Here is a 10396-nt window from a genome sequence, read left to right as displayed (position 1 = left end):
GCTTCCTTATGGGAATTGGGCAAGCTTGGAGTACTGGAGATACAAACACAGACACACTCAGGTACGCTAACTTTGTCCCTGTATATGTAGGTCGATGTGTGTCAAACCACTTGGATCTGTGTGTGTGTGTGTGTGTGTGGTGTGTGTGTGTGTGGTGTGTGTGTGTGGTGTGTGGTGTGTGTGTGTGTGTGTGTGTGTGTGTGTGTGTGTGTGTGTGTGTGGTGTGTTGTGTGGTGTGTTAGGCGGGGGTGACTGTCTCTCCTGCCCATAGTTTCTTCTGTGCTGGTTGAGGGCGTGGGAGCGGGCAGGACCAGTTTGAGAGTGACAGTTCAGGCTGGCCATCACACGTCAGCCTCCCACCAGCAGCTCTCTGAGAGGGATACAGATACTGGTAAACACACTGGGTCCACCTCCTGCTTTTCATCTCTGCTTTTGAGAGCATTTGTTTATAAGGTTGTTGTTGAGTAGTTTATGTCTGTGTTATGATAACCTCTCCACTCTTTACTCCGTTCTACTCCTGTCCTCTGATCTCTCTCTCTCTCTAAGTTGTACCAGGGGATGCAGCTGGCTGTAGGAACCTCCAGATCTTCTCCTTCTAAGTTGTACCAGGAGATGCAGCTGGCTGTAGGAACCTCCAGATTCTCTCTTCTAAGTTGTAACCAGGAGATGCAGCTGGCTGTAGGAACCTCCAGATCTCTCTCCTCTCTAAATTGTACCAGGAGAGTGCAGCTGGTGTATGGACCTCAAGTCTCTCCTCTAAGTTGTACCAGGGGATGCAGCTGGCTGTAGGAACCTCCAGATCTCTCTCCTCTCCTCTCTAGTTGTACCAGGAGATGCAGCTGGCTGTAGGAACCTCAGATCTCTCTCCTCTCTTCTCTCTAAGTTGTACCAGGAGATGCAGCTGGCTGTAAGGACCTCCAGATCTCTCTCCTCTCTCTCTCTAAGTTGTACAGGAGATGCGGCTGGCTGTAGGAACCTCCAGATCTCTCCTCTATAAGTTGTACGGAGATGCAGCTGGCTGTAGGAACTCCAGATCTCTTCCTCTCTAAGTTTGTACCAGGAGATGCAGCTGGCTGTATGAACCTCCAGTATCTCTCCTCTCTCCTCTCTAGTTGTACCAGGAGATGCAGCTGGCTGTAGGAACCTCCAGATTCTCTCCTCTCTAAGTTGTACAGGAGATGCAGCTGGCTGATGAACCGCCAGATCTCTCTTCTCTCTAAGTTGTACCAGGAAGATGCAGCTGGCTGTCAGGACCTCCAGATTCTCTCTCTCTCCTCTCTAAGTTTGTACCAGGAGATGCAGCTTGGCTGTATGACTCCAGATTCTCGCCTCTCTTCTCTTAAGTTGTACCAGGGGATGCAGCTGGCTGTATGGAACCTCCAGATCTCTCTTCTCTAAGTTGTACCAGGAGATGAGCTGGCTGTAGGAACCTCCAGATCTTCTCCTCTCTAAGGTGTACAGGAGATGCAGCTGCTGTAGGAACCTCAGCATCTCTCTCCTCTCTCCTTTAAGTTGTCAGGAGATGCAGCTGGAGTATGAACCTCAGATCTCGCTCTTCTCTTCTAAGTTGTACCAGGGGATGCAGCTGGCTTGTAGGACCTCCAGAATCTCTCTCCTCTTCTAAGTTGTACCAGGAGATGCAGCTGGCTGTAGGAACCTCCAGATTCTATCTCTCTCTAAGGTGTACCAGGAGATGCAGCTGGCTGTAGGAACCTCCAGATTCTCTCTCTCCTCTCTAAGTTGTACCAGGAGATGCAGCTGGCTGTAGGAAACCTCCAGATCTCTCTCCTCTCTAAGTTGTACCAGGAGGTGCAGCTGGCTGTAGGAACACTCAGATATCTCTCTCTCTCTCAGTTGTACAGGAGTGCAGCTGGCTGTAATGAACCTCCAATCTCTCTCCTCTCTAAGTTGTACCAGGGGATGCAGCTGGCTGTACGGCACTCCAGATCTCTCTCTCTAAGTTGTACCAGGAGATGCAAGCTGGCTGTAGGACTCTAGATCTCTCTCCTCTCTAACTTGTAGCAGGAGATGCAGCTGGCTGTAGGAACTCCAGATTTCCTCTTAAAGTTGTACCAGGGGATGCAGCTGGTTGTAGGAACTCCAGATTCTTCTCCTCTCTAAGTTGTACCAGGAGATGCAGCTGGCTGTAGGAACTCCAGATCTCTCGTCTAAGTTTGTACCAGGGGATGCAGCTGGCTTTAGGAACCTCCAGATCTCTCTCCTCTAAGGTTACAGGAGATGCAGCTGGCTGTATGAACTCCAGATCTCTCTCCTCTCTTACTAGTTGTACCAGGAGATGCAGCTGGCTGTAGGAAACCTCCAGATCTCTCTCTCTCCTCTCTAAGTTTGTACCAGGAGATGCAGCTGGCTGTAGGAACCTCCAGATCTCTCTCCTCTCTAAGGTTGTACCAGAGATGCGCTGGCTGTGGAACCTCCAGATCTCTCTCCTCTCCTCTCTAAGGTGTACAGGAGATGCAGCTGGCTGTAGGAACCTCCAGATCTCTCTCTCCTCCTCTCTAAGGTGTACCAGGAGATGCAGCTGGCTGTATGAACCTCCAGATCTCTCTCTCTCTAAGTTGTACAGGAGATGCAGCTGGCTGTAGGAACCTCCAGATCTCTCTCTTCTCTTCTAAGTTGTAACGGAGATGCAGCTGGCTGTAGGACCTCCAGATTCTCTCCTCTCTAAGTTGACCAGGAGATGAGGATCTTCTCCTCCTCTCTAAGGTGTACAGGAATCAGCTGCTGTGGAACTCCAGATCTCTCTCCTCTCTTAAGTTGTACAGGAGATGCAGCTGGCTGTATGAACATCCAGATCTCTCTCTCTCTCTCTAAGGTGGTACCAGGAGAATGCAGCTGGCTGTAGGAACCTCCCAGATCATCTCAATGTCTCTACTCGCACTACGCATACAGAGCAACAAGTGAGAGCCAGTATGGTGTGGTTGTGTGTGTCTGCATGTGCAGAAAATGAAATATCACATTTACGTATTCAGACCCTTTACTCAGTACTGTTTGTTGAAGCACTTTGGCAGCGATTACGCCTCTATTCTTCTTGGGTATGACGCTTCAAGCTTGGCACACCTGTATTTGGGGAGTTTCTGCAGATTCTCAAGTCTGTCAGGTTGGATGGGGAGATCGCTGCACAGCTATTTTCAGGTTTCCAGAAATGTTCGATCGGGTTCAGTCGCGGGCTCTGGTTGGGTCACTCAAGGACATTCAAAGACTTGTCTCATAGCCACTCCTACATTGTCTTGGCTGTGTGCATAGGGTCGTTGTCCTGCAGACCCGGAAGAAGATTGAGGGGGGAAACCAGCTAATTGTTTGGCTGATTGTGTGTCACTTCCTCTTGATCTTGCAGACGTGTGTTGCTGTGCGTTTTGTTGCAACTTACTTTGCTAGCTGACAATTTACTGTTTTTACTTTTTATTACCGTTTATATTTTTAGTTTTTCCCTCACACTTTTTTCCTCATTCAACTTTTTCACTCCGGACGCTTTATCTGGACATGGTCGTTAGCACCTTTAACAGCCGAAGCTAGTAGTAACATTAACATGATGCCTTCTATTTGCAGTCGCTGTACTCATAATATACAGGAGAGATCGCCTTATGGCGAGGATAGTGTGGCTGCAAGCCCAGCTTCAGACGCAATCATTAGGCAAGGGTAATTTCATGTAAGGAAAGGATGAAACAGCGTCTGTGCCACCAGTAAGTACAGTAGTAGTATAAATCCCCCCGCACGCCCGCAGCCGGACAACTTTCTCATGGCTTCTGGAGAATGCTGTAGGAATGCTCAACTGGTGTCGCTCATTCAGCGACAGAAACTTTCAACCGGTTTTTTCATTAGTAGCGAGTCGGAGTCTGAGGCGAGTCTTTCTTGTCTCTACTCCTCCGTTACGGGGTCTGAGCGCGCAAAGCTTCCCACCATTACGTCTGACAATTGAAAACCCTAGTCATTGGCGACTCCATTACCCGCAGTATTAGACTTAACAGAATCACCAGCGATCATACACGTGTTACCAGGGAGGAGGGCTACCGACGTTAAGGTAATCTGAAGATGGTGCTTGGCAAAGCTAAAACTGGCGAGTGTAGAGAGTATAGAGATATTGTTATCCACGTCGGCAACACGATGTTAGGATGAAACAGTCCAGAGGTCACCAAGCGCAACATAGCTTCAGCGTGTAAATCACTAGAAAGATGTGTCGGCATGAGTAATTGTCTCTGTCCCCTCCTCCCAGTTAGGGGGAGTGATGAGTCTACAGCAGTCTCACAACTCAATCGCTGTGTTGAAAACTGTTTTCTGCCCCCTCCCAAAGATTGAATTTGTAGATAATGGCCTCTTTTCTGGGACTCACCCACAAACAGGCACAAGCCTGACTGCTGAGGAGTGACGGATTCCATCCTAGCTGGAGGGGTCTCTCATCTTATCTCGACATAAGACAGGTGGCTTAAATCCTCATAGCTCCACAATGAAATAGGGTGCAGGGCCAGGCAGAGTGTGGAGTCTTAGTGAGATCTGCCATAGCACAGTCATGTAGTCAGCTCAGCTATCCCCATTGAGACTGTGTCTGTGCCTCGACTCTAGTCGGGCAAAACTAAACATGGCGGTGTTCGCCTTAGAATCTCACTAGTATAAAGACCGCTCTCCATTCCTGCCATTATTAAAGAGATGTGAATACCTTACATCTAAAATACAGGGCTACTTAATGTTATCCTCACTTCAAAGGCAGTTATAGTCAATGAACTAATCACTGATCATAAATCTTTGATTGTGATTTGGCCTGATAAACATGGCTTAAGCTGTTGAATTTGACTGTGTTAAATGAGGCCCCTCAACCTGGTTACACTATAACGATTATCCCCCGTGTCATCCGCAAGGCGAGGTGTTGGCTAAAACATTTACGTAGCAAATTGCCAATTTACAACAAAAAAAAAAGTACGTTTTCGTCTTTTTGACTTTAAGTATAAATCTATGGCATGCTAACTCAATCCACTTTTTTATAGCTATTTTTTTTTTTACATAGCTCCTGTCCGGTAAATTCGCCTTGTTGTTAAGTGCAAATATCAGGTAATATTTTTTCAAATTTTTGGTGATTCTTTAATATTCACATGGAAAAATCCACAGACCCCTCCAAAAGCGCTTTTGAGCCATCATAACACTAGTGGTTTTGGTGTCTGCGCCAACATGCTCTCTTTTCTGTGTTGTAACAATGTACAAATGGTTAAAGGGAAAATAAATAAGCATAAATATGGGTTGTATTTACAATGGTGTTTGTTCTTTACTGGTTGCCCTTTTCTTGTGGCAACAGGTCACAAATCTTTCTGCTGTGATTGCACACTGTGGAATTTCACCCGGTAGATAAGGGAGTTTATCAAAATTGGGTTTGTTTTRGAATTCTTTGTGTAATCTGAGGGAAACATGTGTCTCTAATATGGTCATACATTGGGCAGGAGGTTAGGAAGTGCAGCTCAGTTTCCACCTCATTTTGTGGGCAGTGTGTACATAGCCTGTCTTCTCTTGAAAGCCAGGTCTGCCTACGGCGACCTTTCTCAATAGCAAGGCTATGCTCACTGAGTCTGAACATAGTCAAAGCTTTCCTTAGGTTTGGGTCAGTCACAGTGGTCAGGTATTCTGCCACTGTATGCTCTCTGTTTAGGGCCAAATAGCATTCTAGTTTTCTCAGTTTTCTTGTTAATTACTTGCCACATTGGAAAGAATTATCTTTTTGTATTCTCTCTCAAACATTGTCATTGTATGATGAATGTATGTGGCAGGCAGTGTAGTTTGTTTCTGTGTATGTTTGTACGGTGTTTGGGTGCGTATGTGCATGTGGTTTAGTAACCCCAGTGTGTGTGTGTGTGCGTGTATTTAGATGCCAGTGTATGTGATGGGCAGTGACAGTAGTCAGAACCCCTTTGCTCTGGGCAGTGTAGAGTCTGGTCTCTCCTTCCACTGGAATCTGGGCAAGCTTGGAGTACTGGAGATACAAACACGACACACTCAGGTACGCTACACTTTGTCCCTGTATATGTAGGTCGATGTGTGTCAAACCACTTGGATCTGTGTGTGTGTGTGTGCTTGTGTGTGTGTGTGTGTGCTTGCGTGCGTGCGTGTGTCCTCATGTCTGTACTCATGCATGTGTGTGTGTTTATGTCTGTAGTAGAATGCATGTGTGATTGTGTGTTTCAGAGACACTATCTGTCCTGTGCGGTACGCCGTGTGACTGGGGAGGGTCTTATAACGGTGGACAGCCAGGGAGTTCTGAGGGCGGGGCCTGACACGGGATCCGCCCTGCTGGAGGTCATCGCCATGGAGACCTGTGGGGTGTCGTGGAAATTTCCTGTATTACTCAATAAAGAGAGAGAGAGAGCCAACCACACACAAGTCAGAGTTAAATTATATATTCCATCTTTAATATATATATATATACAAGCTTCACCAAAGCCCTTTAATGACTCTCAGATCAATTCAGTGTCTATAAATGAATTCTCTGAGAGTGCTTACAAAACAATTCTTAGTTTCATTTATAGCCAAGATACACCCCTCTCAACTTACAAAGAATCCTTTACCCGAAAGAGGAGTATCCTATCGCTAGACAGCATCAGCTATAAATCATCGTTCAGTTTGATCTCCCAAGACAAGGTTTAAATCTCATGCTTGATACTTCACTGTCTACCAAAACATTACCTCATCCAATGGCATATATCAATTGTCATTTCTAGATACTCCCAAACCTGGACAAACTCAAAATCAGAAGTGAGCCCCTTAGGTCAAATACTAGGTCAAGATAAGGGCAACCTCAGAGGGGACATACAATGGTTCCAAACACGGCCAAACTCCTTCCCCTATGAGAAAAGTAGGAGTGACTGGCGTACAGACATTGTAGAGATAACTAACTGGTTCCCCCATTAATAACTCCATCCCGTCACATGGTTTTAGGAATAGTTACAAACAACGTTTCCATAAGAAACCAACGTTCCACTCTGTCCTCCTCCCTTCTGATATTCTACTTAGTACCATGGTTTAACAGATACATTGACATATGAAGACAAGCCTGACCTCTCCCTCTCTGGCCCCAAGTTACCAACCTTAGCTCAGAAGATTCTAATGAAAAAGTTATTTCACAAGCATATGATGAAAATAACATCTTATCTATCTATGTTACTTAGCTAAATCTGATTCTGCCACGACAGGGGTCAACCAGACCCGCTCATCAGCGTCGCGGGTAATTGGTCACTTGTGTCCTTCGATGGATCCATTCCAAATAGACCTGGTGAGAAACTCAGCATCCACAGTTGACCCTAACTGGCACTGGTCATCACTATCTGACCATGCTGGGGAGTACAAAGTGTATTTGTGTTGTTGTGTCTGCCAGGTGTCTCCAGTGTGGTTTGTCAGGCTGTTCAGTTGTCCGCCTGTACAGTGTTGAGGGGGGAGGCCTGCCTGCTTTCCCCTGGGCTGGCCACCATCAGAGTCAGGGCTCTCTTGCTAGCGACATCAACTTCTGGGGACACGGTGTGCATTGTAACTAGTGTTGGCCTACATAGTCCGCCGGTTATGTGGTACCTGTGTGGGGACTGACCTACTGTGACGAGGTTCGTGACTGAGTGGTAAACCTGTTGGTGGTAATGTGAGGTGTTGTGTTTACTGTTGGTGTAATGTGTGTTGAGGGCTGACATTACCTAATCGCGAGACAGGCAACGACACATCTCTGACAAATTACCCTGACCATACTAGGTGAATACCACAGCAGTATGTCGTAGCACGATCAGATCGCCTACAGAACTCTCACCTACGCACGCAGGTATATACCAAAAGACCACATGCGGACAATTACAAGAGCAGGCACAGTGAAGACACACCACACTCTGACCATTACCAAACCACTGTGACACGAGGTCAATCAGGCACACATCGAGACCAAACCAGCCTAGCAGAAGGTAACAGCACACTACTTCGTGACAAGTATCACCTGCAGACAACACGACCAGGCATCAAACCACCACAAAAACTCTGACTAACACCTTTTTAGTGACTCCCCCAGCACCTAGAGGCGATCGATGAGTTAGTAGTGACATGAACACAACGTCGGTCGAGTATTATACGGGGTCCAACATGTGGAGGCCAATTCTGGAAGGGAGGGTAACTTTACACACAAACACTCCTCACGGACATTACTCCTCAGGGCAATGGTAACGCTTATTACGAACGATACGTCAACAATCTAAGGCTCGACCCACAACAGGCAACACACCGCAAGCTGGAAGTGATGCACTCAGGTTCTACTGATATCTTCTGTCAATCTTCTTGTCTGGTTGCGCGTGTCTTGAATTTCTCTGAAATTTCCACTTCGTAAGCCTCTGCGGAGATTAACTACAAGTGTTATAAATTATCAATGCTGGCACTGGAATCCACCTTTGATCTTTGGAGGTAAGAAACAATCTCTAAGTTCAGAATCAGGCGCAACTTGTCTACACACACTGGGTGCAGTGACCGTCTGGCACAGGGTCAGCGACTTCTAGCTCGTCTCATACGCGTGAAAGAGCTAGTATACAGTCTACAATAATCATGTGTTATCAGATCATAAAAGTTATAATAATATTCTAAGCAATAGCGGGAGGTGAGGAGCAGTCCGCATCGCTGTGATACGTCTTCGGTCTCTGTTTCTCTCTACGATTCGCTGCCATACACGGTTTTCTCCTCTCTGGTTTGTATATCACCTCCATCTTGTTCTCTAACCTCTTGGTTGCATCGCCCTGGGGTTCTCCGTTCTCCTCGCGGTGGTTCTCCTCTAGTTGTTCTTGACCTTGTCTTCTTCCCTCTGTTTTCTCCTCGGTGCGCTACATCTCTCCTAACGTTTTTCTCACCCGTTTCTCCTCTTTCCGTTCCTCGTTGCGTCCTTCGGTGTCGTCGGCCGGTGGTCTTTCTGCTGGTTAATCAACATGCAAGCAACAAAAAACCTATAACTACCAATGTGCTGCAGGGCGCGAACTCAGTAGACGTTGTTGATTCCATCCCTATTACTTCGTGTGAACTCACGCCTCCACCTCCGGCGTCTAACAGCACGAGTTTAATATTGATTACGTCCTTTCGACTTCCACTACTGTCGTTCTTCCGCTTCTTGCTTGCCCTTACCATGTTGCTCTGGGGTCTCTTTCGTCACCGAGGTCACCTGCCCCTATCCTCTGCCCGCACGCGCCAGATGTTCTGTCCCCGCCGACCATGCTTGCTCCTGTCTTGCGAGAGGCGAAGGTTTTCATACGCGCAATGGACGCCTCGCAGCCAAGTGGGCTAGGCATCGAGCTTAATACTGTGTTCCCGCTCGAGCTTCAGCCTGAGCGACTCCGCCATTCACTCCACGTCTTTTGCGTACGCGGGCATCTGTTTGGATTAAGTTTGCACGAAAGTGCAGTGGTCTAGTTCGTATGGTGTGCCTTACACTAACTACGACCAAAACTCACTAAAATTGGTTTATTGTAGAGCTCGATCACCACTCGCGCGGCAGTTACCAAGGGACCTCAGGAATCACGCACTCTCCCGCGAAGCCCATAATTGGGAGAGTAAATCTGAGAATAAGCATAGGTCATTCCTAACTAGAGGGCAATAATTACAGTGAGGGATAGGATAGAAATCGATTTGGACTCAATTTTTGACTCTCTCCCTCTCTGTTCTCCGTCTCTCTCTCAGCCTCTCTGTGCGGGGCCAGTCCCCCGTCCCTGTCCTCCCTCTCTTGCTCTGTCGCTACCTCTCTCCGGACCGTTTTGGTACAGTTGCCGTACCTGCCTGCGTTCCACTGCCCGGTGTCTTTCCTGGTGCTCTCGTCTCTGCAGCCCATGGCAGAGTTCTCTGTGCTGGGCACCAAGAGGTGCTCTCTGCCCTACGGGTGGGTCACATTAGGACTAACATTAAGCATTTAGCCCCCACAATACACAATGCATACAGCTTTAAGACCTTGGCATAGACAGTATGGAGTGAAATGCAATCCATATCTCTTCTCTCTGTGTTGCGTTCAGTTCCACTCTGACAGTACTGACGTGGTGCTATCTGAGCCCAGTCAATCAGACGGACATCTGGTGTTGTCTGTCTACATTTCCACTTTCCTGGGTCAAAAGTCAGGCCCTGCCCCTCCTGCCACATCACCCTCTCCAGCCACCTGACCCACAGACTCATGTCCTTACAGTTTACATCACGGTGGACAACGAGGTGAAGATCGGTGAGGAGCAGACTCACACAGAAGCCAAAACACAGCTAAACATGACAATGAAAACGTTTCCTATACAAACGTGTTTCCCAAACTCGGTCCCTGGGCCCCTCTGGGTGCACATTTTGGTTTTTGTCCTAGCACTACAGTCGTGGCCAAAAGTTTTGAGAATTGCACAAATATTAATTTCACAAGTTTGCT

At 47.3% G+C, this 10396-nt stretch overlaps 1 pseudogene; it reads left to right on the top strand.

The window, feature by feature from the left end:
• Positions 1–10396, top strand: part of LOC112074321 (nuclear pore membrane glycoprotein 210-like) — a 53554-nt pseudogene that overhangs the window by 23889 nt on the left and 19269 nt on the right.

Source organism: Salvelinus sp. IW2-2015, unplaced genomic scaffold (genome assembly GCF_002910315.2).
Source record: "Salvelinus sp. IW2-2015 unplaced genomic scaffold, ASM291031v2 Un_scaffold2579, whole genome shotgun sequence".
In the NCBI taxonomy this organism is placed as follows: Eukaryota; Metazoa; Chordata; class Actinopteri; order Salmoniformes; family Salmonidae; genus Salvelinus; species Salvelinus sp. IW2-2015.
This window is presented reverse-complemented; position numbering and strand designations above follow the sequence as displayed.